At 38.1% G+C, this 25,893-nt stretch overlaps 1 long non-coding RNA gene across 1 annotated transcript in view; it reads left to right on the forward strand.

Annotated features, from left to right (window-relative positions):
• The first annotated feature begins 622 nt into the window (after nt 1-622).
• Nucleotides 623-25,893, forward strand: part of LOC127128305 (uncharacterized) — an 82,790-nt gene continuing 57,519 nt past the window's right edge. Inside the window, exons 1-2 of the long non-coding RNA XR_007805838.1 lie at nt 623-748; nt 1,654-1,826. This is a non-coding gene — a long non-coding RNA (uncharacterized LOC127128305). The remainder of the gene's footprint in view (nt 749-1,653; nt 1,827-25,893) is intronic.

Genomic DNA, 25,893 nt, shown 5'->3' on the forward strand with positions numbered 1-25,893 from the left:
TTAGAGTCTCTAAATTCTAAAAGAGGATTATTATCAACACAGTTTTGAGAAGTTCCATTATTTATTCCACCTACATATGATTTATTAAACTCATCATCACCAATAATGAGTATGTCGTTACTCAACCATATCTTTTTTCCTCTAGCCAAATCATCTTCTTGAATAGGAAAATATTTATTCACCACTATCTTTAGTGTAATATCTCATATCCTCTTAAATGCTCAATTAGTTGTCAGTTGAAACCAATTGAGTTCCTATGTACTCTATCTCTTGTCAGTTGGAAGAATTAGAGCTCCTACGTACTCTAAATATTGTCAGTTTGGACCAATAGAGTATCCAGTGAACTCTGAAGAGATTAATTATTAACAGAAGAGATAGACCAATATTAATAGGTACAAGAGAGGATATTTTTGGTAACATTAATAATTGGTCAATTGGTATTGGAAGATAAAATATCAATTGAGATATTTTTATTACTACTTGATATTATATATTATAATTATATATTATGTATGTATATTATGTGGTGGTGATCGAAAAGAAAGAAGAAGTGGATATGAATGAAGATAGAAAGGAAGAGTAGGTAGGAGAGATAGAGATATCATAAAGAAAAGAAATAAAGGGGAAAAAGAAAAGAAAAGGAGAAGAGAAAGAAAGAAGAGGAAACTTGGAGGATGAAGAAGATTTGAAGAAGAAGTGGAAAACATTAAACATCAAACCAAATTCTTCCATCATCTTCATCTTCAAGGTGAGTTCTTAGCTAGTATAGCATTGGGGGAAGAAATTTTATAAATTTGGGGTTAGGTTTTGTGTGTAATGCATAATCATAAACTTGATGAATCCATGATGAACTTGTTGTTGTTATGATTATGTTTTCATGATCTTGGGTAAATTAAGGAATGGTTGTATGATGTAGGGTGAAACTTTAATGAGTATTGTTTGAGGAATCAATTGAATTGTTGTGTTAGAAAAAAAAGGAAGTTTATGTAGGTTGGAAAAAGTAATAATAGAGGAGTTTTTGTGAGAACTATCAAATTCAATTGATTTTTTCATTTAATCAATCAATTGACATGAATTAATTCCTTGATAAACTAAAATATGTCACCAATAGGGGTCAAACCTGGGACCTCCTTGGTATGAACAAGCCTTGCCACTAGGCTAAGCTCTTGTTGTTGAATATGTGTGAAAGGAATAAGTGTTAACCTATATACTTGATTAAGTTAGATGGTTAGATTATTTGAGTGTTATAACTCTATTTTGGATGTGGACGGATGCGTTAGAGAGATAACGTAAAAGACTATTGTCTGCAGCAAATCATCTAGACAAGTAACCCCAGTATGATGAAGTGTGTAGTAGGTATTGGTTTAGAAGAAAATTACAATCATAAGCGTATGGTAATGTTAAGGTTCATCTTAAGTTCATCTTATTTGAATTGCAAGAGTAATAGTGGCTTATCGAAAGTCTGATTGTTATTTATCTTCTTGAGTAGTGTTTGGTTGGTTGATCACGGAGTATGATGTTCATACCTTATTGTTACTGAGGGTATCCTAAATCTCATTGGTGTACCATTATGGATGTGTGAGTGGAGGATAGATATGCAAGTTAATGCAAGCCAAATTGATATCTTTTTTTGAAATTGGGATTTTTTTGAAGGTGTAATGCGTAGTTGGTCATCTGTAGAGATATCATAAAAGTCAGATGTTTGGGGAACCCACCTGGTGAACCATGCTCAGTTTAAGTAAGTCTTGGAAGTACCAATGTTACGACTACGAATGACTATAAGGAACAGAGTTGGAAGAGACTTACCGAGTGGTGATCTTGAGGAGGTTAGTTATGTATTTTACATATGCATTAGTAAGGTGTAAATTGGTTATTCATAATATGGCATTTGATAACTTCTTGGATTCATGGCTTCGAATGTGGACCCCCTGGAGAGTAGTATTTTTGTATACAACGATACTCTACCCTATTGGAAGGATTCATGAGTTATACTTCCGAGGAGGAATAAGAATCACATGTTCCTGAAGTTAACCATGTAACTCAAGCTGTATATTAGTAAGAGTTTAAGCTAAGATTCTTAAAGATGGATCAGGACGTTAAGATGAAGGGTTCTAGTTAATAAGTGCAATGTTATTTCTAAAGGTGTGAAGCATTGTGTGACTCAGAGACTAGTATGGAAACTCAAAGTTACATTCTAGACTACTTAAGGCTTCTTGGAAGTGGTATCTCATGGACGACTCGAAGTTCCTTAATGGTGTTATTTTATTATTGGTCTAGATCCTGTGTCGGCAGAAACCTTGAATGAATTATAACCCTATAAGAGGATTTGATATGTAATATAGTAACAAGAATTGGATATTGTCAAACTAATTTGGATAAGTTCATTCAAGCACAGGATAAATCTGAATGTCGTGCACCTTTCTGGTTGTAGTCGCGTGGCTCCTACATATCTATCTTATGGAGGGTGTTAGTCATATTCTAAACCTTTGTGTGTCAACAAGAAATTTATTCTACTAATGGATGTCAGTGAGGTCCTAGTACTGCTTTGGGTGGTGGGCACTCTGGAGGATATGCGTGATCTTCTATGTAGACTATTAGCTAACCAGTAGTGCCTAGTGTAAGACCCCAATTTTTGCCCTAAGATCCCTCATGGCATCATGTCACATCATTCATTTGCCTCAAGGATCATTGTACATCTTTGCTTCCCTCCTAGTGGGTGGGTGTATTGTGAGTGTGATTCTTGATCACCAAGCATGTATTGCATTTGTATATCATTTGCTTTTCATTTGTATACTAATCAAAAGTACAAAAATATTGTCATCTAACCATGTTACTTGCAGCTGAAGCAATCATCAGTCAATCAGTCAAGCAAGTCATTGAGCAATGGATGGTGGCCATTCTTGAAGAATTTGGGCACCATGATTATTCATAAGAGATTCATATGAGTTGTGACATCATTTGGTATCAAAATCCCAAGAGAAAGAGGTTTGAAATTCATCAGAACTTGGCTCAGTCAACCAAAACCCTAGCAAAGTCAACTGTGGTCAACTGTGCATTTAATCAGGGATTGGAAGGTGTGAGATGGTTGGAAAGGTCTCATTCATGTCCATATAAGCCTCATTTAACATTTCAAAGATCAAGGATGAAGGATTTGAGGTCAGACAAAAAGTTTCCCAAAATAGAAATGACCTGTAATTTTCACCTGCCCAAAATGGAAAGTCATTCTCCTCAAAATTACATGTTCAAGAATGCTTCAAATCAAATTTTTCCCAACATGAAAGTTTAAGATCTTGCTCTTGCCTTTCCAAAAAGTCCAAGAACACTCATTTCCCATTTACGGTTGGCAAGTTATGATCAAATCATTTTCAGAAAAAGTTGGAATTCAAAGTGCCATAACTTTTGAATGGAAAGGCCAAATTGGTTGATTCTTTTTTTAGCAAACCACATTTTATGTGTACTATCCAAATGCATCATTACATTTCATCAAAAACCTTCACATAAAAAGACCATTTTTCAAGTGAACCATTTAATTTTTGGTGGGAAGAAAAGTCAAATTTCAAAATACAAGGGATTTTGATGCCAAACCAATTCAATCCATTTCCAAATGTGATTTGTGATGTGCTGCAAAAGGAAAATCACTGTTCCATTGGTCTTAAGTGCAAAAGGGAAAAATTGGCCAAAATGACATAATGTGCAAATTTGCTAATCACTCCAATTATGCTAATCATGATTAAGGCATGGATTAAGAGGAACTATAAAGGCTTAATCCTAACAGAAAGTTCAGAATCGACTATCATTTTTTCAGATCAAACTCCAAAATTCACAAATTCTCTCAAGATTCTCACAATTTTCACTCACACTCTTTTTCATCATTCATCAAGAATTCTTCCTTTTTTCTGCTTTTTCTCTTGTGAATCATCAATTGTAGGTGGAAGAAAACTTCTGTTGAAGCTTACAGTAGAGGAATCTTGAAGAATTATGGCTATGGCATTTGAATCTTACACATAACAGTTGAAGATTGCCGCGAGTTCAAGCTGCTTCGAGCTGAAATCTTGATTCCATATCCTTATCCATACCTTGCTGCGCATCTGTTTCAGGATCTTGAGGCTGGAATCCATCAAATCAACACCTGCACTCAAACTGAGGTTGGAAATCGAACATCACAATTGCTTAAATTAAGATATGGCTTCTGTAGATCTTGGAATGTAGATTATCATGCAATTTAGATCTCTTAAAACCATGCAGTATTGATGAAGTTATTTCGATTTGAAGATTGATGATCGAATTTGTTTTTGCTCGATTCGTTAAGCATGATTAGAATTAGGTCATATGCTTGTTAGATTCATGATCCTGGTTGAAAGACGAATCCGTCCATATATAGTTTGCTAGTTTTCGTGAGAAAATGTTCATGTCGATGATGAACAGTATGAAATGATGATGAACACGAGGAAGACGTTCAAAATTTTGCGTCCAAATTGCGTTTAGATCCATTGCCCGCGCCTCTGCATGCTTTTGGGCGTTTATTTGCCATGTGTCCAATGAAGCGCTGCCACCTCACTAAATGAAACGCAGCGTTTCATTTAGTGAGTGTCTTAATTACGAAAATGCCACTGGCGCCATGTTAATTAATTTAAACTCTTGAATAATTATTTCATTTTTCATCCAATCTTCAAAAAAATCATAATTAATTCATGGTTTATCCAATTTGAGTGAGGATTTTTGTGTTCATCTCCAAATTCTCTCTAGTTTTTTTTAGGTATGATAATCAATGTTGTGCCTGGCTGATTTTAAATTTTGCCTAAGGACTTTGGACATGTATGCTTTAGGTGTATGTTTTGCCATTTCATTCATAAAATGATGATGCCTTATCCAAAATGTGTGAAATTTTACATGCCTATTCTTGACTCTTTCCTGGTGATTTTGATGTATAGTTTGCTATTTTTGATTTCTGGATTAGGAGATATGATGTGATCTTTTTGAGTGTGACAATGTGTGTCACACTAGGTTATGCCATGTTCATGAATTTTGTTTCCATGCTTATTGAATGCCATTTGCTCTGGATTTTTGCATGTGATTACATCTATATGTCTAGTTTGAGCATGATTTTTTTTGTAGGATTTGTTGATCAATTTCCTATTTGATTGGTATTTTTGTTTGCTGTTTACCATTTTGTGAACTTTTCTTGAGTGATTAACTTACATGACTTGTAAAATTCTCATTCCTTATCATATGAATATGAAATTTGGTGGAGTGGTTCTTAACATGTTTAAATTCATCTTGGCTTTGGTCCCATTCATTTATCATTTGTTTCCACTGTTTGGAATTCATTTGAAGTTGGCACATGATTTGTAGCCTTATTTGGAGTTGTATTTGCATACCATGACTTCCTGATTTAATTCCCCTACTTCCATTTATCCAAATGCCATGAAATTTGATATGTAGCCCATTGAATGTGTTCTGTTTGAGCTGGAATTTTTGTGAAATTTATTGAGCTATTTTGATATTGGTTTGAGTGTGATCATTCTGTTAGCTCCAATGTGATGCCAAAATGCATAGTTTGACATGTTATGTGTATAAAATGGATTTAGTGTATAGTTTTGACATGAGACCAATTAGACTTTCTTCTTAATTGATTAATCTTGGTTTTGATCAATTTTCACTTTCTGTTTTGAATTTTTCACCTCCTTTTGACCCTAGGCTTGTCCTAGTGGTCTTACTTCTCACATTTGAGTTGTTTTTTCAGGTTAAGAAGCAAAATGCGTTGAAGAGTTTAATTCAAGTTGATTGAGTTGTTTCATTTGATGTTATAGACTAACTTGGTTTGTTTTGTAGGGTGCTTGGCTCGCTTGAGTCGATTGTGCTTTGCACATGTGATTGATTGTGTTGTCTGTTAGTTCATAATTTGTCTGTTTTGACTTTGTGATTGGGATACTGATTATATTTGATTGATTTCAGGTACCATAGTCGCTTTAGTTCCTTGAGAACTAGCTATTGCTTTGCTTTGCTTAAGCATTGAGGTAGACTCTCTTGTCTCCATGTAGTCTGGAAGACCTGGCTTGTTATTTAGCCAGACAACTGTCTGAAGTCCTCTTTAAGAGGCGATGTTTGTGATTGTTTAACTTTGTCCACAAGCAGGTAAAGACCTCATATGAGGCAATTGGTAGACAAAAGAGATATGTAGCCTATCTCCTACTATTCTGTGAGTCTCTCACCTTGCTCACACCACTTGTGTTGATGCATAGTGAGTAAATACCCAAGATCTATCGAGTCTAATTTGTGGAGAGAGTTCCATCTTTCTGAACTCCCACACCTTCTGATATTCAATACTCTCTCTGACCAGAGATAAGAGTGATGAGGCACACCCCTCATATCCTTTCATCTGCTTCACCTTGGCTCTCAATGTCAAGGTTAAGAGCGCCTTTCACCCTATTCCAGTTGACTTTTAAAGTCCAACCTTTGTTTGAGCCCAATTGTGTGGTTATAGTGTGTGCTACTTGAACTTGTTTGATTGATTATTTGATTCATTTGAACATGATTGCTTACTTGCCATTGTGCATTCATCATTATTGATTGTTAATTCTTGTATGATCATTATTGCATATCCTTGTGATCTATGTTTGTTTGCCCATTGAGGACAATTGTAAGACCATGCTCTTTGGCCATTGTTCCCATGATTTGGAAGGATAGAGTGTAAGACCTCATTGGTCACTCATATCTTCTTTGCTCTTGTTTGTTGTATGAGAGGATGCAATTGTAAGTCCCTGTGATGTGGCATTTGTATTCCTATGACCATACTTTGGAGGTTGGTATAAGTCCAGATAGATTGGCATCCGACATCCAAGTTTTGTTTTACTTTAGGAGATTGGTGTAAATCCATTTATTGGTATCCGATATCCGCTTTTGCTTTTGTGAGATTGGTATAAGACCATTGATGGCATCCGGTATCATTGTTTTATTTTAGGAGATTGGTGTAAACCCAGTTATTGGTATCCGATATCCGCTTTTGTTCGTGAGATTGGTATAAGACCATTGATGGCATCCGGTATCACCTTGTTTTGTTCACTTGCTTTGTCGCCTCATTCCTAAGGACACACTTGAATCATCTTCTATATGATTTCAAGAGGTGAACTTCTAGGAAGTTTTACATTCCATCATCTAAACCCTTTTGTTTCAAAACCCCTTTTCACTTGTTGACTTTTAAAAACTTGTAAATGCATGTTGTGCAAACATCTCATCCTCTTTTCAAATTAGAAACTTGGACCCTAAGTCCTTGACTTTTCAAACTTCACATTTCATAACACTTCTTTGAATCAATCTTAATCATACTTTGACCATTCTTTTGTGAATAATCATAATCAATTAATCCAACTCATTCAATTATTTTGTGGCTTTGTCCATGCTTGTTAAGTTTTCATACATTAGCCATAGGTTTGATTTATCCTCGTTGGTTGATGTTAATCTCACCTATTTGTCCTTAGTGGTTGAATTGTAAGTCTTCCTTGCTTATTATAGGGTTAACCCCTCACTAGCAAGTGGAAGCTTTTCTCACATGGTGGACTTGTTGTTTCATAAGGTTGAGTTTTCTCCTGTGGATAACGTAAAGCCTTAGTGCTATTGTTTTAAAATGAACTCACAAATGTTTGGAAATCTTTTAGCCGAACTACGGCGTTTTGATCCTTACCTTTGATGGAAGGTACGTAGGCAACGGGTTCATCCGTTCAAACACAAAAATAACTAACTTGTGTATTCTTTTCTCATCATCCCATTCATGTTTGCACAATATGTCAAAAACAAATAAACATTTTTTATACAACAAGTGTGAAAAGGGCTCCCTAGGAGTACCTAGGACGTGATGGGTGCCTAACACCTTCCCATTGCGTAATTTACCCCTTACCCAGACTCTCTGATCTTTTATTGGTTTTCTACGTGTAAAACTTCTTAGGTTTTTGTTCGCTTTTTAACCAGTCCTTAGGATAAATAAAAGTGCGGTGGCGACTCGAATTCATTGTATACTTTGCTTATGGTTTAATCAATAAATCATATAGCGACGAATACACTGCTACATCTAGGAATCCCAGGTGTTCCACTGTTGGAATCAGAGTATCACAATGGAAGCTGATGGAGGAAAGGGCTCAATCAAGATTATGGGGATCAGAGAGATAATTACTCATGAGAATGGGAGTAAGACAATCTCGTGATAATTGTGCTATCTTATTGGATTAGTATGAGAGAAGTGAAACAATAGGAAGAAACGCTTGCAGCATATAGTATCAGATCAGGTGAAGTTGATGAGATTATCGATAGATGGATTACAATGTTTGTCGCATTTGTTGAAGGAATAATAAGAGAAGAGTGGTCAATATTGTGTGTAGTCAAGGAATCAGTAAATTTTCTTATAAAGATTTAATGAGTATCGATTATCCAAATCAAGATAAGATATCGTAATTATGTTTTGGGTAACTTAGTGCAAGGAAGGGAAGTCGTGGTTTTCGGAAGGAAAATGACCAACTGATGTAGAGAGGTATATCAAATGAATTAAGTAGGAGAAAGTTTAAATGTTAATCCAGTATTGGAATGAGGATATGGTTAAGACCATGAAGTATTGAGAGTTCACACAAGAAATAAGTTTTCCAAGGAAAATAAGTTGGAAGAATGAATATGTTAGAGGTTTGAAATCAAAGAGAAGTCAGGTGTTGGTCTAAGATGTTGATGCAAGAAGTGTTTATTTGTTGAGTGGAGGAAATTCGGGGGCGAATATCAATTTAAGGGGGGAGAATGTAATATCTCATATCGTAAGGAATAATAATAGAAGAATGGTGAATATTGTGTGTAGTCAAGGAATCAATAAGTTTTCTTATGAATATTTAATGAGTATCGATTATCCAAATTAAGATAAGATATTGTAATTATGTTTTGGGTAACTTAGTGTAAGGAAGGGAAGTCGTGGTTTTCGGGAGGAAAGTGACCAACTGATGTAGAGCGGTATATCAGATGAATTAAGTAGGAGCAAGTTTAAATGTTAATCCAGTATTGGAATGAGGATATGGTTAAGACCATGAAGTATTGAGAGTTTACATAAGAAATAAGTTTTCCAAGGAAAATAAGTTGGAAGAATGAATATGTTAGAGGTTTGAAATCGAAGAGAAGTCAGGTGTTGGTCTAAGACGTTGATGCAAGAAGTGTTTATTTATTGAGTGGAGGAAATTCTGGGCAAATTTCAATTTAAGGGGGGAGAATGTAATATCCCATATCCCCTTAAATGCTCAATTAGTTGTCAGTTGAAACCAATTAAGTTCCAATGTACTCTATCTCTTGTCAATTGGAACAATTAGAGCGCCTACATGCTCTAAATGTTGTCAGTTGGGATCCATAGAGTATCCAGTGAACTCTGAAGAGATTAATTATTAATAAAAGAGATAGACCAATATTAATAAGTATAAGAGATGACATTTTTGGTAACATTAGTGATTGGTCAATTGGTACTGGAAGATAAAATATCAATTGGGATATTTTTATTACTACCTGATATTATATATTATGTATGTATATTGTGCGGTGGTGATTGAAAAGAAAGAAGAAGTGGATAGGAATGAAGATAGAAAGGAAGAGTAGGTAGGAGAGATAGAGATATCAGAAAGAAAATAAAGAAAGGGGAAAAAGAAGAGAAAAGGAGAAGAGAAAGAAAGAAGAGGAAACTTGGAGGATCAAGAAGACTTGAAGAAGAAGCCATACCACTAGGTTAAGCTCTTGTTGTTGAATATGCATGCAAGGAATAAGTGCTAACCTATATACTTGATTAAGTTAGATTGTTAGATTATTTGAGTGTTATAATTCCATTTTGGATGCGGACGGTCTTGGTGTAAGCCCTAGAGGCCAATACTTTTGGTACTTGTATCGAATTATTTATTAATAATAAAAGGCATTTTCTTTATTATGGTTGATTAATAAAGTCCCTGGAATAGATAGTCCGTTTAATGTATTAAGTGTGACTTAATCATGAGAGCACATTAAACATAAGGACACTATTCTTAAAGTATCCGTAGTCGAGCTTTAGTGTGAAGTGGGATAACATTAAAGCATTAAGACTATTATGTTTATAGACTGATGATCACATCTCATGGATCATGGATAAAGAGTTATCAAGTCTTAAACATAGGTATGAATATTAGAAGTAATATTTATACCGGATTGACCCGCTATGAAAATACTATATAGAAAGTTATGCAAAGTGTCATAAGTTATTCTCATGGTGATAATAGTGTATACCGCTCTTCGACCTGAAACCACTATGGATCCTAGATGTAGAGTCGAGTGCTTTATTGTTGATCCAACGTTGTCCGTAACTGGATAACCATAAAGACAGTTGATGGGTACTCCATAAAGCATGCTGAGGGACATGAGTGTCCTAGATGGAATTTGCCCATCCTGCGTAACAGGATAAATGTCTATGGGCCCAATATTGAACTGGACAAGGGTGAGACGGTCTATACCTTGTGTTCAATATAGACATAAGGGCAAAGGGGTAATTATACACATAATTATTATCACAGGAGGTTTTGTCAGATCACATGACATTTTCGTGACTTGGGTAGCAGTGATGTGTTGCTAGATACCGCTCACTGTTTATTATGTTAAATGCGTGATTTAATATAATTGCCAACGTCGCGAAAACCTACAAGGTCACACACAAAGGACGGATTGATGAGAAATAGAGTAATTAAGGAACACCGTAAGGTACGATGCACTTAAGTAGAATACGAAGTATGGTAATGTACCAAATACTTAAGTGATTTTGACATATTATGAGATATGGGCCAAAATACACTTAAGTGGGCTTTTTGGCTTGAAGCCCACACAAGTGGTTCTATAAATAGAACTCTTGTGCAGAAGCATTGTATTGGAATACTGAAGGTGAGAAAAACAAGAAAGGGGGGGTTTGAATTGTTTTGGAAAATAAGCGCTTTTGCAAAATAAAATCACACAGGATTTTATACTGGTTCGCTTATAACGCAAAGCTACTCCAGTCCACCCGGCCAAGGTGATTTCGCCTTCAACAAGGACTTAATCCACTAATCTTGAAAGATTATTACAACCAACGTCTAAGAGAAAGATCTCTTAGTCCTCTCAAGTATACAGACTGCACAGAGTCACTTGAGGAAAAAATCAATTTAGGTAAAAACAGAATTTGTAATCTAGAATGCTTCTAGGCTAAAGCAAATATTACAGAATTCGAGCACGTAAGAAGTTTCACGTTATGAGCAAAAGCTCATGAAAGATTAAGAGAGAGAGAGTAGAGTATTTCTGTGCGTTCAGGTGTGTCTCTCAATGAGGTTTGCAGTCCTTTATATAGAGGTGAAAAGACCGTTGTAGTGATGGCAGATATTTTGTCTTGATGAGAGTTTAATGCCATAACTTCTGTTGTTTCTTGCCAAAACAAGTTTGTCTCCCTGAATAACTTCTTTCCAAATATGGTTTCTTTCCTTTTGAAGTTGTAGTTGCCGTTACTCTTTCTGGATAAGGAAATTCTTCGTCAGAGTCTGAATTACTCTATTTAATCTGAGATCTGAGAAATGACGTTAGAGCTTCTGATAGTCTTGGTCTTTTAGATCATCAGTGTTGACTTCAGAGGAAGTTGAGAGCTTCTGGTGTTCTGATATGCTGTTGCTCAGAGTCAGAACTTCTGGAGCGTGCTTCTTCTTCAGATGCTTCTGATATTCTGATATGTTGTTTTGCTCAGAGTCAGAACTTCTAGGGAGCATTTTTCACTTTAGATGCTTCTGATCTTCTGGTACTTTGTATCTGATTTTATTCTGTATCTGATAAAGCGATCAGATTCCTTTGTTCTTGTTCAGAGTCCTGCACACTTAGAAACTTTTCGTTAGAGTGCCAATTTTGGTTTCATCCTTTGTTATCATCAAAATCCTGGAGTCTATTGTAGAACTATTTTTGTTCTTACAATCTCCCCCTTTTTGATGATGACAAAACAAACTTAAATGACAGATGAAACATTCAGATAAAAAGTTTATCAGATCAGATAGAAGTGAGCTCCCCCTAAGATAAGCTAGGGAGTTCAGAAGTTCTCACCAGAGCTTCCAAGCAATGAAGTTTTCTAGATACCTTTCTGCATCTTTCTAAGTCAAAGAGTGTTAGATGGATTTTAATTGAAAAGTATGTTTGCAGAGTGCTTGAGGATTTAGACAATTTTTCATCAGAGCTGTTTGATTTCTCCCCCTTTTTGTCAGAATCAAAAAGACTTAAAAAAAGTGATAAGCAGGAAGAAGAAAAAAAAATATATAGATATCCAGATAAGAGCAAAAACATCAGAGACAAAACAAGCAAAGCAACAAGCAAGGAAAAATCCTAAGTGCCTAAGGGTTGGGAGGAGGAGGCATTCTTTGAAGCAGTTGAGTCAGCAGATTCTGGATGTTGGCGTTGACTGTGTCCTGTTGATCCAATCTGGCTCGGACTTCCTTCTGCTCTTTCTGAAGCTCCTCAAGGGTCTTGAGAACCAGGGGGGCAAAAGTAGAGGACTCCTCCTGAGTCAGAGCATTCTGTTCTTCAGCGGCTTTAGCTTCAGCTTCAGCAGCAGCTTTTGCTTCAGCTTCAGCAGCAGCGGCATCAGCTAGAGCTTTGACTTCAGCTTCCCTTACCCTTTGAAGTTCTTCTTGTCTTGCTCTTTCTTCTGCTTCCCTTCTGGCTTCTTCCTCAGCTTCTCTGGCTAAGCGCTCATGTAGTCTTGCCTCAGCGTCTCTGATAAATTCGTTTCTGACTTGCTCAGAGATGTGCTTCAGCTTAAAGGCCTCAGAAGTCATCCAGCCAATGACTCTGTTCCAGTGTGTCCTAACAGAGGAAGGATCATCACTGATGCCAGAGTTTGTGGACAGGGACTTAACCTTTTCCACTGATGCTTCTGCAAATAGCATAATTGCCTCTTCTAGGGTTGGTAGGGAGTGGTCAGGTTCAGATGGTATAGGTGAGGAAGTGGGAGGGCTTAGGTTGAGAGTTTGAGGTTCAACTGAAGTGTTTGGAGGGGTAAGGTCAGAGGCGTTGGGGTCAGAGGGTTGAGCGTCAGATGGAGTGACTGTTGGTTATTCTGTAGGTGGTGAGGTTACTTCAGGTTCAGGTGGAGGTGGTTGTGGTTGTTGGGAGACAAGGTTTTGTGTCTGAAGTTGGGCTAGAGTGGGAGAAGCGGGGTCAGAGAATTCTGTGTCAGATGAGATGATACAGTAAGGGGGTGATTCTGGGGCTGAAGATGAGGAGGTGGTTTCATTCATTTGTTCAGCTTCAGATATGGGTAAGGAGGTATTGACGAGGTTAAATTTTTGGGAGTGTTTGAGATGTTCTGGTCGTTGAAGGAGGGGTTTCAGATGAGGTGTATAGAGGGGTTGGTGGAGGAATAGAAGAGGCAAGTTGTTGTACAGAAGGAGCAGGAGAGGCAGACTTACCAGAAGACTCATGCAGAGGTGCTAGAGGTCTTGTTTCAGAGGATTCTCCTAGCTTCGCTTTCTTCGCCTGTGATGTCTTCTCAGAGGGACCTCTTTTATGCCTCACGAAGTTGGGAGCTTTATCTGGCAGTTTGCTCAGCCTGAAATCTGAAATATCCACGCCTTCATCCTTCAGACATTGGAGATAGTGGAGAATTGCCTCTTTGGGTTCTTCCTTGGAGAACAGATATAGACCATGGGGAATTTTCCTCTGATCTTTTAAGGCTTCCCAAGAGGTGTCCAAAGTGGGTCTAACGTTGACCTTCTCCAGAATTCCCATGCTCTTCAGTTTCCTGGAGTTCAGAGCCCTTCCAGTGTCGATTGTCATGTCGTCCATAAGCCTGAGCTTTACCAGATGGTCCACTAGACCATTCTCTATCAGTACATCTGAGAGGAGTCTTCCCAAGGGAATGTAAGTTTTGGGCTTCATGTGATTTCTGGTTTCTCGTACAGAGTCTCTGAGGTATTTGAAGAGGAGTGCTGGGAGGCATAACTTCAGACCTTTATTAATACAGTACAAAATACATTTCTGATCTGTATTGATGTAATCTGATGAATTTGATGCTGGGCGATGATGGATTATTCCCAGAATGATTTTGAGCCAGACCCGGAGGTTCTGATGCAGTTCCTTGTTCTTTGAGGGGTTGCCTTCTGCGTTTAGTTTGAAGATCGTTGGGTTGATTTCTTGAGCTATGTATTTTGCCCTGGGACTGATGTTGTAAATCCTTCTTCCTCCATCTTTCTGCATGTTCAGCAAGGCAGCGATGGACTTTTCAGTTATCACAATCTTCACACCCAGAACGTATGAGACTATGAAATGATCGTCAGCATCAACAAATCTCCAGAATTCCTTAATGAGATTTGGGTAAACTGGACCGTAGAGGCGTTGAAAGTAGTTTCCCCAACCTTGTTTGCGAAGTTCTTCAGTAAGGTCTACGCCATTTGTTCTCATGTTATCAAAATCCACCAGGGATTCACACAGCACGTCCAGTTTTTCAAACGATGTTGCAAGGTTAATATGGGGTTCACGGTCAAGAATGTGAGGCTCCTTGTAAACTGGTGTTGTAACTACGCCTGTAACCGTTGGAGTATGGTTGCTGGTGCTTTGAGCAGGGTTGATGGAATCCATTTGCTGAGAGTAGTTGAACACAGATTGTTGTTGAGTATTCATGGTGTTGATGAAGAACTGAGATGAAGATGAACTGTTTGCAGAAATGCCTTGAGAGAACTTGGGTTTAAAGAGTGAGTGAGAGTGAAATGTGTGTAAAGTGTGAAAAGAGTGTTTAAATACCCATAAGGGCGCATGCAAAACGACACAGAATTCAAAGTTTAGCACAAAAACCAAGTTAACACGTTTAGAGGGAGAAATGATTATAGCTCATAAATGATGTCTAATCTCAACAGTTTTCACACTGCTCGAGGAGATCTCAAGAGTCTGTTCCTTGATTACTGCTGGACAGCTGTCTAGAAGTTTCAAGGTTAGACGCAAGACACTCCACGTGGTTTGATTTATCTGATCTTCAAGAATACCAAGGGATTGGTTCCTGGAGATTTCTAACTCAGATAACATCTAACTGGGTAGAAGTATCAGAGTCAGAGGCAGAATCCATTTGTTTATGTTAAAGTCTCATTTAGCAACCTTAGAGGCACATTTTAATCAGGGCAGTTTTGAATGTTCAGATTTTCTAAGATAAAGAGGAATCTATCTTTAGCTAGGGGTTTAGTGAAGATATCTGCCCATTGATGATCTGTATCAATGAACTTCAATGTTACTATCCCTTTCTGAACATAGTCTCTAATAAAAGATGTTTTATTTCAATGTGCTTAGCTCTGGAGTGCAAGATGGGATTCTTACTTAAACAAATGACAGCAGTATTATCACAGAAGATAGGAATGTTACTCTCGAAGATTTGCAGATCTTCTAACTGATTCTTCATCCAGAGCATCTGAGTAGTGCACGGTGATGCTGAGATGTATTCTGCTTCTGCAGTGGACAGAGCGATAGTTGATTGCCTTTTGCTTGCCCAGGATATCAGATTGTTTCCCAGGAGCTGACAATTTCCAGATGTGCTTTTTCGTTCCAATCTATCTCCTGCATAATCTGCATCACAGTAACCAGAAAGTCTATACTCTGATGTTTTCTCATACATCAAGCCCAGGTTAGGAGTTCCTTTCAAATATTTGAGAATTCTCTTAACTGCAGTTAAGTGAGTTTCTCTAGGATCTGATTGAAATCTGGCACAGAGACAGACACTAAAGAGAATATCAGGTCGAGTAGCAGTCAGATAGAGAAGGGAGCCTATCATACCACGATAGAGCTTCTGACAAACCTTTTTACTGACTTCTTCCTTTTCAAGAATGCATGTTGGATGCATGGGAGTCTTTGCAGAGTTGCAGTCAGCCATGTCAAATTTCTTCAGAACATCTTTTATGTATTTGCTTTGATGAACGTACGTGACTTCTGAAGTTTGGTTAATTTGAATTCCCAAAAAGAACTTTAGTTCTTGCATTAAGCTCATTTCAAATTCTGCCTGCATTAACTCAGAGAATTCTTGACAAACAGAGGCGTTAGCTGAACCAAAAATAATATCATCAACGTATATCTGGCATATCATGAGATCATTGTTAAGGTTTTTACAGAAGAGTGTGGAGTCAACTTTCCCTCTGATGAAATTATGTTCCAGAAGAAAATTACTTAATCGTTCATACCAAGCTCTGGGAGCTTGTTTAAGTCCATATAAAGATTTTTTAAGTTTAAAAACATGTTCTGGATAATTTGGATTTTCAAAACCTGGAGGTTGGTTGACATACACTTCTTCTGATATATAACCATTAAGGAATGCGCTCTTGACATCCATTTGATACAGTTTGATAGAATGATTTATAGCGAAGGATACAAGAAGACGAATAGATTCTAACCTGGCAACTGGAGCGAAGGTTTCATTGTAGTCAATACCTTCTTGTTGACTGTAACCTTGAGCTACCAGTCGAGCTTTGTTTCTGACGACTTCTCCTTTCTCATTTAGCTTGTTTCTGAATACCCATCTGGTTCCGATAACGTGAGTGCCTCTGGGCTTGGGAACAAGATCCCAAACATCGTTCTTTGTGAATTGATCTAACTCTTCTTGCATGGCTAGAACCCAGTCGTTATCTTGAAGTGCTTCATCACAGGACGTAGGCTCGATCAGAGACACTAGCCCCAGAGGAGTCTCTTCAGAGGTCTTGAAGGTAGATCTGGTTCTGACAGGTTCGTCCTTGTTACCCAGAATCAATTCTTCAGATATGTTGAGGCGACTTTTAGCTTTCTTTGGGATTAATGGAAGATTAATTTCTTCAGGATTTTGAATGGCAGTTGCTTCTGGAGCTTTGTCAGATCCTGCAAGAGTGATTTCTAAATCTGTAAAATTCTCAACTAGCTTTGACTTTTCAGGGTCAAGCTTATCGTCAAATCTGACATGAATTAGTTCTTCCACAATTTTGGTTTCTGTATTGTATACTCTGTAGCCTTTAGAGCGTTCTGAGTATCCTAACATAATACCTTTCTGTGCTTTGGAATCAAACTTGTTCAGATGTTCTTTAGTGTTTAAAATAAAACAGGAGCATCCAAAAGGATGAAAATATGAAATGTTTGGTTTTCTTCCTTTACACAGTTCATAGGGAGTCTTTTCCAGAATAGGTCTTATGGAGATTCTATTCTGAATATAACACGCTGTATTTACAGCTTCGGCCCAAAAGTGCTTAGCCACGTTTGTTTCATTGATCATAGTTCTTGCCATCTCTTGGAGTGTCCTATTCTTCCTCTCTACAACTCCATTTTTTTGTGGAGTTCTAGGGCAGGAGAAATTATGGGATATTCCATTAGAGTCAAATAATTCCTCAAAAAATTTGTTTTCAAATTCCCCACCATGATCACTTCTGACTCTTACAATTCTAGAGTCAAATTCTTTTTGCACTTTGGAACAGAAACTAGTGAATACAGAGTGAGACTCGCTCTTGTGCTTTAGGAATTTTACCCATGTCCAGCGACTGAAATCATCAACAATGACTAGTCCATATTTCTTTCCATTGACTAATGTTGTTTTCACAGGACCAAACAAGTCAATGTGAAGAAGTTCCAGAGGCTTAGAGGTAGTAACAATAGTTTTCTTTTTGAAAGATATTTTTGAAAATTTTCCCTTCTGACATGCTTCACACAGAGCATCTGAAGAGAACTTCAGTTTAGGCAGGCCTCTGACTAACTCGAGTTTATTTAGCTGAGATAATTTCCTCATGCTAATGTGGCCCAAGCGTCTATGCCATACCCATTGCTCTTCGTGAACGGACATCGGACACTTCATATTTTGTTCTTTTAAATCAGACATATTGATTTTATAAATATTGTTTTTCCTCTTGCCTGTGAATAGGACAGAACCATTGTTTTGATTTATGGCTTTACATGTTTTTTGATTGAAGATTACATCATAGCCGTTATCACTTAATTAACTTATGGATAACAGGTTATGCATTAATCCTTCTACGTAAAGAACATCAGATATAGAGGGAAAAGTACCATTACCAATAGTTCCGGAGCCTCTGATCTTTCCTTTCTGATCTCCTCCGAAACCTACAAATCCAGCGTCTTTAAGTTCTAGGCTTTGGAACATAGACTTTCTTCCCGTCATGTGTCGCGAGCATCCAGAGTCCAGGTACCATGACTGGTGTTTGAACTTTGCTGCATAAGATATCTGCAACATAAACAATCTTATCTTTTGGTACCCAGAGTCTCTTGGGTCCTTTATGATTAGTTTTCCCAGAGTTTCTGATTACTTTGGGTTTTCTAGCATTATCAAACTTTTGTTCTTGTGTGTGTGTGTAGTGATATGAAAATGGGGATTTAGGTTGGTCACTAGTAGAAGTTTTATCTTCCTTAGGATCATACCCAATTCCTCTTCTATTGTTCTGACTGACTCCATAAATCATGGATGCCATTACACTCCTTCCTATCCCATTTTTCAGAAACTTTTGAAAGGCTTTTTCGTACTTATAAATTGTCATGTTTGAAGTTTGTGGAGCCTGAGATAATGCTTCTTCTAGTTTTAAACAATTTTTCTTTGCTGCATCTCTTAGTGATGTTAAAACTTTGTTTTCATCTTTTAGTTCTAGAATTGTCATCTAAAGTTTGCCACATTCTTCAAATTTTTCTTCAAGACAGCCTTTTATTGCTTTAAATTTTTGTTTTAGTTTCTGATATGAGCTAAGAGTTTCAGACAGGCATGATTCTAGGTCAGATCGAGAGAGTTCAGAAAATACCTCTTTTGATTCAGATTCTTCATCTGAAGTGCTCCTGGATGTGGTAGCCATGAATGCCACATTTGCCTGTTCATCAGAGTCAGATTCTGATGAGTCAGATTCGCTGTCATCCCAGGTGGCCATTATTCCCTTCTTGGTTCTGAGGGAGTTTTTCTTGAAGCTATCTTTTCTGGAGCTGTCTTTCTTTAATTTTGGGCATTCGTTCCTGTAGTGACCTGTTTCTTTACATTCATAACAAGTAACATCTTTGTTAGTTTTACCTTTTGAGGTTGATTCTGATCGATCCCCTCTGGGTCTTGGTCTCCTGAAGTTATTGTTCCTCTTTTTCCAGAGTTGTTTAACTCTTCTAGTTAGGAGGGACAATTCTTCTTCATCATCAGAATCTTCCTGTTCAGAGTCATCAGCATCTTCTGTTTCAGCCTGGAAGGCTTTATTCCTGTCAGGCTTGCGTCTTTCAGATCTGGACTTTAATGCTACAGATTTGTTCTTCTTCTGAGGCTCATCTTCCTCCAGTTCTATCTCATGACTTATGAGTGAACTGACAAGCTCTTCAAGGCTGATGTTGTTCAGATCCTTTGAAAGCTTTAATGCAGTGACCATAGGTCTCCACTTCTTTGGCAAGCTTCTGACTATCTTTTTGACGTGGTCTGCAGTTGTGTATCCTTTGTCTAGTACTTTGAGACCTGCAATAAGAGTTTGGAATCTAGAGAACATTACCTCTACAACTTCATCATCCTCCATTTTGAAGGCTTCATATTTCTGGATTAGAGCCAAAGCCTTTGTTTCTTTGACCTGAGAGTTTCCTTCATGAGTCATCTTCAGGGAGTCAAGTATATCTTTAGTTGTTTCCCTGTTGGTGATTTTTTCATACTCATTATAGGATATGGCATTGAGAAGTATCGTTATGGCTTTGTGATGATTCTTGAATTCACGCTTCTGATCATCTGTCATCTTGCTTCTGGGAACTTCAACTCCAGCATTAGTTACAGGAGGTTTGTATCTGTAACACCTCAAAATTTGCCCTCCTCTCTTGGGACTAGCTTAGTATATTGCATCTCATTTTTAGGACATTAGGCATTACATCTTTGCATGTCATGTGGAAACAATAAGCAAGCCATCCTCCTAGGTCTTTCTCAGAAGATAGAGAGGTTGAGAGATTCAAGCCTGAGGGTCTCATAAATTGATCACTAATCATCTGAGGTTGTGCTTCAATTAGGGTTTCTTGGTTCCTCAAGGAGGTGGAGTATTATCTTGGTTGAAATGGTACATCATCATCATCATGGTTCATTGTTTATGATCAGGCTCCTGGGGATTAGGGTTTTGACCTCTGGTCAACCTTAATCAGTTGCATTCTTCTAGTCAGGGTTTTGCAAGGAGATGAGGTATTTAATAAGATGGAGATCATCATGTGATTTTATTGAGCTTGTATAGGATAGGGTTTCATTTTGGTGCCATTTCATCAAGTGGTTGAGGCTCAAAATCATCTGTGCATGACCAAGTCATCTGTCAACCACAAAAGTCAACAAAAGTCAATTGTCAGGTCAACTATTGGATTTGGAGGTGGGAAGTGAGTAGAAATACTTCATTCATGTTCAAACAAGTCTCATTTTACATTTCAAACACTCACTTTGAGGAATTTGAGGTCCAGTCAAAACTTGCCAAAAATAGAAAGTGACCTATAATTCAAACTTGCCAAAAATGGAAAGGTTTTTAACCAACTTCAACTTTAAATTACATCATCAATAAAGCTTCAAGTGAAATTTTGTTGAACATGAAAGTTGTAGGTATTTCTCTCCCATTTCCAAAAAGTCCAAAATCAAGGATTTCTCATGTATGGTTAGGGAGATATGATCAAAACTTGACAAAGTGTGGTTTAAACTTCAAATGGACATAACTTTCAAACCAAAAGGCCAATTTGAGTGGTTTTTTTTGCATATTGCTCCTTATAACATGTATTTTCCAAGCATGGCATCATTTGGCATGAAAGCTCATTTGCATGGCATTGGTTCATTCATGAAGATTTTGGGAAGAAATTGCATACAATCATTTTTGTGGAACATGAGCATACCAATTCATTTCCAACATGTGCATGGAAGGTTTTTAAGTCATTTTGAACCAAGAACATGCACTGTTCACGTGCATGAGGGTGCATGGAGCATGAAATTTATTTTTTTCACTTACACCACAAAGTCCTTAATGACATTTGCATTTGCCCTAATCCTTCCCTAAACATGATTAGCATGGACTATATAGCCTTAAACCATAACTGTTTTTCACAATTACCAATTCTAGATCTAGAATCACAAAAAACCTCCAAATTCTTCTCTCACTTTTTCTGAAAAATCCTTCAAACACAAGCACTTTTCCTTGATCCATTCATCATCATGGAGCATATTTGAACACATTTGGACGTGTAAGCAAGAGGAATCGTGGCTGTTTGAGCTAGGTGCAAAGGTTGAGGCATCCATGGCAGTTGGAGATTCAGTTCGTTTCATGCATTGTTGAGCCTTCATTTCATCATCATTTACTTCAACAAGCATCATAGAGGAGAATTGGAACATCAAGGACCTTGGAAACACGTGATTTCAGTTGCTGCTCATCAAGAGGTAGGTTTTTTGACCTCTTTAATTCTCCAATTCATTAGGCCTATCATGTAGATCTTTTAATGGTGATGAACCTGAGCTTTGAATGGAGTGATTTGGTGTTGAATTGAGTTAGATCCATGCATTTGAAGTTTTGATGATGAACTTTAATTCCTTCGATCCATGCGTTTGATGTTGTTTCTTGAAGAAATATTCATGGATTCTTGTTGTTTGATGCATGATGAGTTGAATGATGTACTTGATTTTCATTTCTGGATGTTTTGAATTTTTCTGGAAATTTTGGGATGAAGATCTTCATAGTGTTCTTCGTGTTCATAGCATGTCCAGATTACCTGCGAATTTTGCTAGGAAACGCATAGGTTTCCTACGGATTCATCCACGAGTTCATGTGGATTACTTGCGGATTTTTAAATCCATGCAGGCGCGCGCATTAGGGTTTTATAGTGAAATGCTGACGTTTTGGCTTTGGCGCGTTTCTGGATTCAAATTAGCACACAGTTCGAATCCGGCCAGTGTAGTTATTTCAAAATGCTTCACATTATTTCATTTCCCTCCATATATGTCCATGCATGACTTCATGTTATTTTCTTATTTTTTCTCATCTTCAAAAATTCATAACAAATTAAATATTGATCCAAAAATTGCTAGGTTTTTTGCATTGTGTTGCATTTTTTGTCTATTATCTTTTGATCATTAATTCCAAAATTGTGCTTGGCTGGATTTCATTTTGTGCTAGGGTATGTGAGTATGTATGCATTTTGTACCTTGCCTTGCTTATTCATTTGTGAAATGCTGGTTTTTAATCCAATGAGTTTGAAATTTTGCATGATGAAGCTAGACACTTTGCTTGAAATTTTGGTGTTGATTTGGTATTTTTATCATGTGTCATTTCTGTTTTATGATCATGATAAGGTGGTGTGACAATTTGTGTCACACCTTTGCTTGTTCAACTTATGTGATATGTTTTCCATGCCAAATGAACTCCAATTGCCATGATTTTTTGTATGATGCATGTTATAAATGTTATGATTGCTAATGAATTTTCTTGGAATTATTTGATTCATTTCTGATTTAATTGAGATTTTTCATTCTGGTTGGTCACATTTGAGCTTTAAAATTGCCTTGAACTTCATTTGATCATGAAATGCTTGATTCTTATCCAATGCTCCTGAATTTTTGCACACTATTTCTAGACATGTTGAGTGTTGGTTTGGCTTTGGTTTGAGGTCTTTATCATGATCCATCTCTGTTTTATGCCTATGCTAACTTGGTGTGACAATTTGTGTCACACATGTGCTTGTTGTGCTTGTCTTGACTTATGCTATGTGATTGCCATGCCTAAGGATGTCCAATGCCTCTAATTTTTTGTGTGATGATCATGTTGTATGTCCTGTTTACTCATAAATTTTGTCAAGATTATTTGAATCATTTTTGATTTAATGTGCATTTATTTCTTCTGATGTCACAATGTGGTCACAATTTTCATACCTTGCCATGTTTGATTCATGAAATGCTTTTGGTTAATGATATTGATATGGGACCTTTTGAGTTGTGTTCTTGATTGAATAAGGATGATTCATGTTAAATTTCATGTTCTGTTTTGAATGTTTGACCCTCTTTTGACCCTAGGCTTTGACCTAGTGGTTTGGACTCACTGTTTGGATTGTGAATTTCAGGTTAAGAAGCACATTGCCATGGTTGGAATGGTTCATTCATTTGAGTTGATTAATTGTTTGATGATGACTAACATTGTGTTGTTTTATAGGTTGATGACAAGTTATTTGTGTTGTGCCTATTGGCTTGTGGCTTGCATATTGTTGCCTAATGCCTTATCTGTCTGTCTGTATGTTTGACTGTTGTCTGTCTGTTTGTTTGACTTGTAAACTGATTGGTTTAGATTTTTTTCAGGTACCTAAGTTGCTTTGAGTTCTTTTGAACTTGCTTTGCTAGTTTGTGGGTTGCTTAACCTAGGTATAACTCTCTGACTTCATGTAGTCTGGAAGACCTGTCCTGTTATGTGGGCAGGCACCTGTCTGAAGCCCTCCTTAAGAGGCAATGCTTGTGTTTGTTTATCTTTGTGCCAAGCAGAAAAAGACCTCTTAAGAGGCAATTGGCAGATAAAAGGGATGTGCAATCCATCCCCTGCTATTCAATTGAGTCATTCATCCTGCTCACACACCTTATGTTGATGCACTTTGAATCAAAACCCAAGATCCATGTTGTGTCAGTCATATGTGGAGAAGAGTTCCTACTTTCCGAACTCCCACACTTTCATTTGTCTGAAGCTCTCCCAGGCCAGGGATAAGAGCTGTGAGGTCTTACCCTCACTTCCCATTTCATCTGCTTCACCCTAACTCTCAATGTTAGGGTTAAGAGCTAACTACACCCGATTCCAGTTGGCTTGTGTTTCACAGCCTAACCTTGTATGAGCCCAATTGTATGCATATAGTGTGTGTGCTTGCTTTTGTGCTTGTATGTATTTGACTGTGCTGTTTAAGATAGGTTGCTGCCTGTGCAAGTTAGATAGAAACCTCAACCTAGGACCATGGTGGATTTGTATGATAACTATTAGGCTCGAGTCAGTCTCCCTTCTAGTTTGTCATTTCCCAGTCTCTGGTTAGGATAGAAGTTTCTCCCCTGTTAAGGGGAACTACGTCGCCCTGATCCTCATACCAGATGAGGTACGTAGGCAGGAGATCGTACGAGATCTCTCCGGGCACCCTTTTTCTTCTTTGTGTGTGTTTGCTTGACAGTTATTAGGCTCGAGTGCCAGACTCCCTATTAACTTGTTTGTTTGTTAACTTTCGTGTGTGTGTTAGGAGATGGATGTAAGACCAGCGATTGGCATTCCGTATCCTATTGGTGTTTGTTTGTGTGGAGTCTGACGTAAGCCCAGCGATTGGCAGTTGGTTTCCTGTGTGTGTTTGTTGGTTCGGAGTCTGACGTAAGCCCAGCGATTGGCAGTTGGTTTCCTGTGTGTGTTTGTTGGTTCGGAGTCTGACGTAAGCCCAGCGATTGGCAGTCGGTTTCTTGTGTGTGTGTTTTGTTTCGGCGTGCGTTAGCCGAACTACGGTAGCTCTGATTCTCATTCCAGATGAGATACGTAGGCATAGGATGCGATATCCTAGCGAGCCCGTTTCCCATTTCCCCGAACTACGTCGACTCTGATGTTTGTGTCTGGCAAACTACGTAGGCCCAGGATGCGATATCCTGCCGAGTACTCTTCCTCCATCCTCTCCCGCCTGTTTATTCCAGTGTGTGTGCATTCTTTTGAGCAGTTATCTAGCAACCTTATTCTTTTCTTTTGAGCGTGGATCCCGTCGAGTACGACGGACGTGAGGGGTGCTAATACCTTCCCCTTGCGTAACCGACTCCCGTACCATGTAATCTCCGGTCGTAAGACCATTCCTTTCCAGGTTTACTTCGAGCGTTTCCTTTCCCTCGTTTGGGATAAATAACGCACGGTGGCGGCTCTGTTTGTTTTGTTTTGCCCGTCGGTTGTTTTTCGCGGATGCGACAGCTGGCGACTCTGCTGGGGACATAGAAGTCGACCTCTTGCTGGTCCATCTTCCCTAAGCGAGTCACTCCTAGCGCTCTCTAGGATAGCTTTGGTTGCTTGTGTTGTTCTATTTATTGCATTTATGACTATTATGTTGTATATATTTGCATAAATGTTTGCATGCATCATATTATCATTGTGCTGACTCTATACAGGTTGGTTCCTCTGATTTGGGGTGGGTGTTCTGAGTGGGGCTAAAACCCAGGCCCGAGTATACACCTAGGATTAGTGTGGTCTCACGTTCCTCACATGCTGGTTGGGCATGTTGTTGCGACGTGACATACCACAAGCCGGACGAGGTTCATCTGAGAGAGCTCTTCCATTGTGGAGTATTCCACTTCGGTTGGGTTACCTCTTTTGAGCTATTGACTTCGGTGACCGTTCTTTCCCGGATCTTTGGTTTAGACGATCTTATGAGAGCTGCAATGGCACACCCGATAGGGCAAACCCGTTGAGTATCTTTGCCCGATTGTCGAGACCATTATCCGCCTTAGGATGACCTGATTAGAATTCACCTGTGAGGGGAGTGTTGATTCTTACAGATGCTTGTTCTGATGGTGACTTTGATGGTGACTAATGGTTCAGTTATTGATCGGAGTTCTGTTTATAAGTCGGATTTATGGATATTTATTTCTGAGACGCCGGAGTTCCGTCCGTGGTATTTATCAGTGGGGATCCGTTTATTTCAGGATTCCCTGGGTTGATTCAGATGGTTTTTTGTTGTGGCTATCAGTTCAGTGATTTCTCTGTGATGATGGTGATGTATCCGTCCGTTCCATTTATTTCGGAACTCCTAAGTCGGATTTGTGGTTACTTAGTACCTCAGATGGTTGTGATCAGTTCAGAGACCGGGGCTTCTGTACAGTTGATGATCAGAGGACTTGGAGGACGGCACAATGCATTACATTCATACATCAGCATCATTCTCATTTTGCATTTATCCACATCTAATTCATGT

This window comes from Lathyrus oleraceus, chromosome 3, assembly GCF_024323335.1.
Source record: "Lathyrus oleraceus cultivar Zhongwan6 chromosome 3, CAAS_Psat_ZW6_1.0, whole genome shotgun sequence".
NCBI classification, from domain to species: domain Eukaryota; kingdom Viridiplantae; phylum Streptophyta; class Magnoliopsida; order Fabales; family Fabaceae; genus Lathyrus; species Lathyrus oleraceus.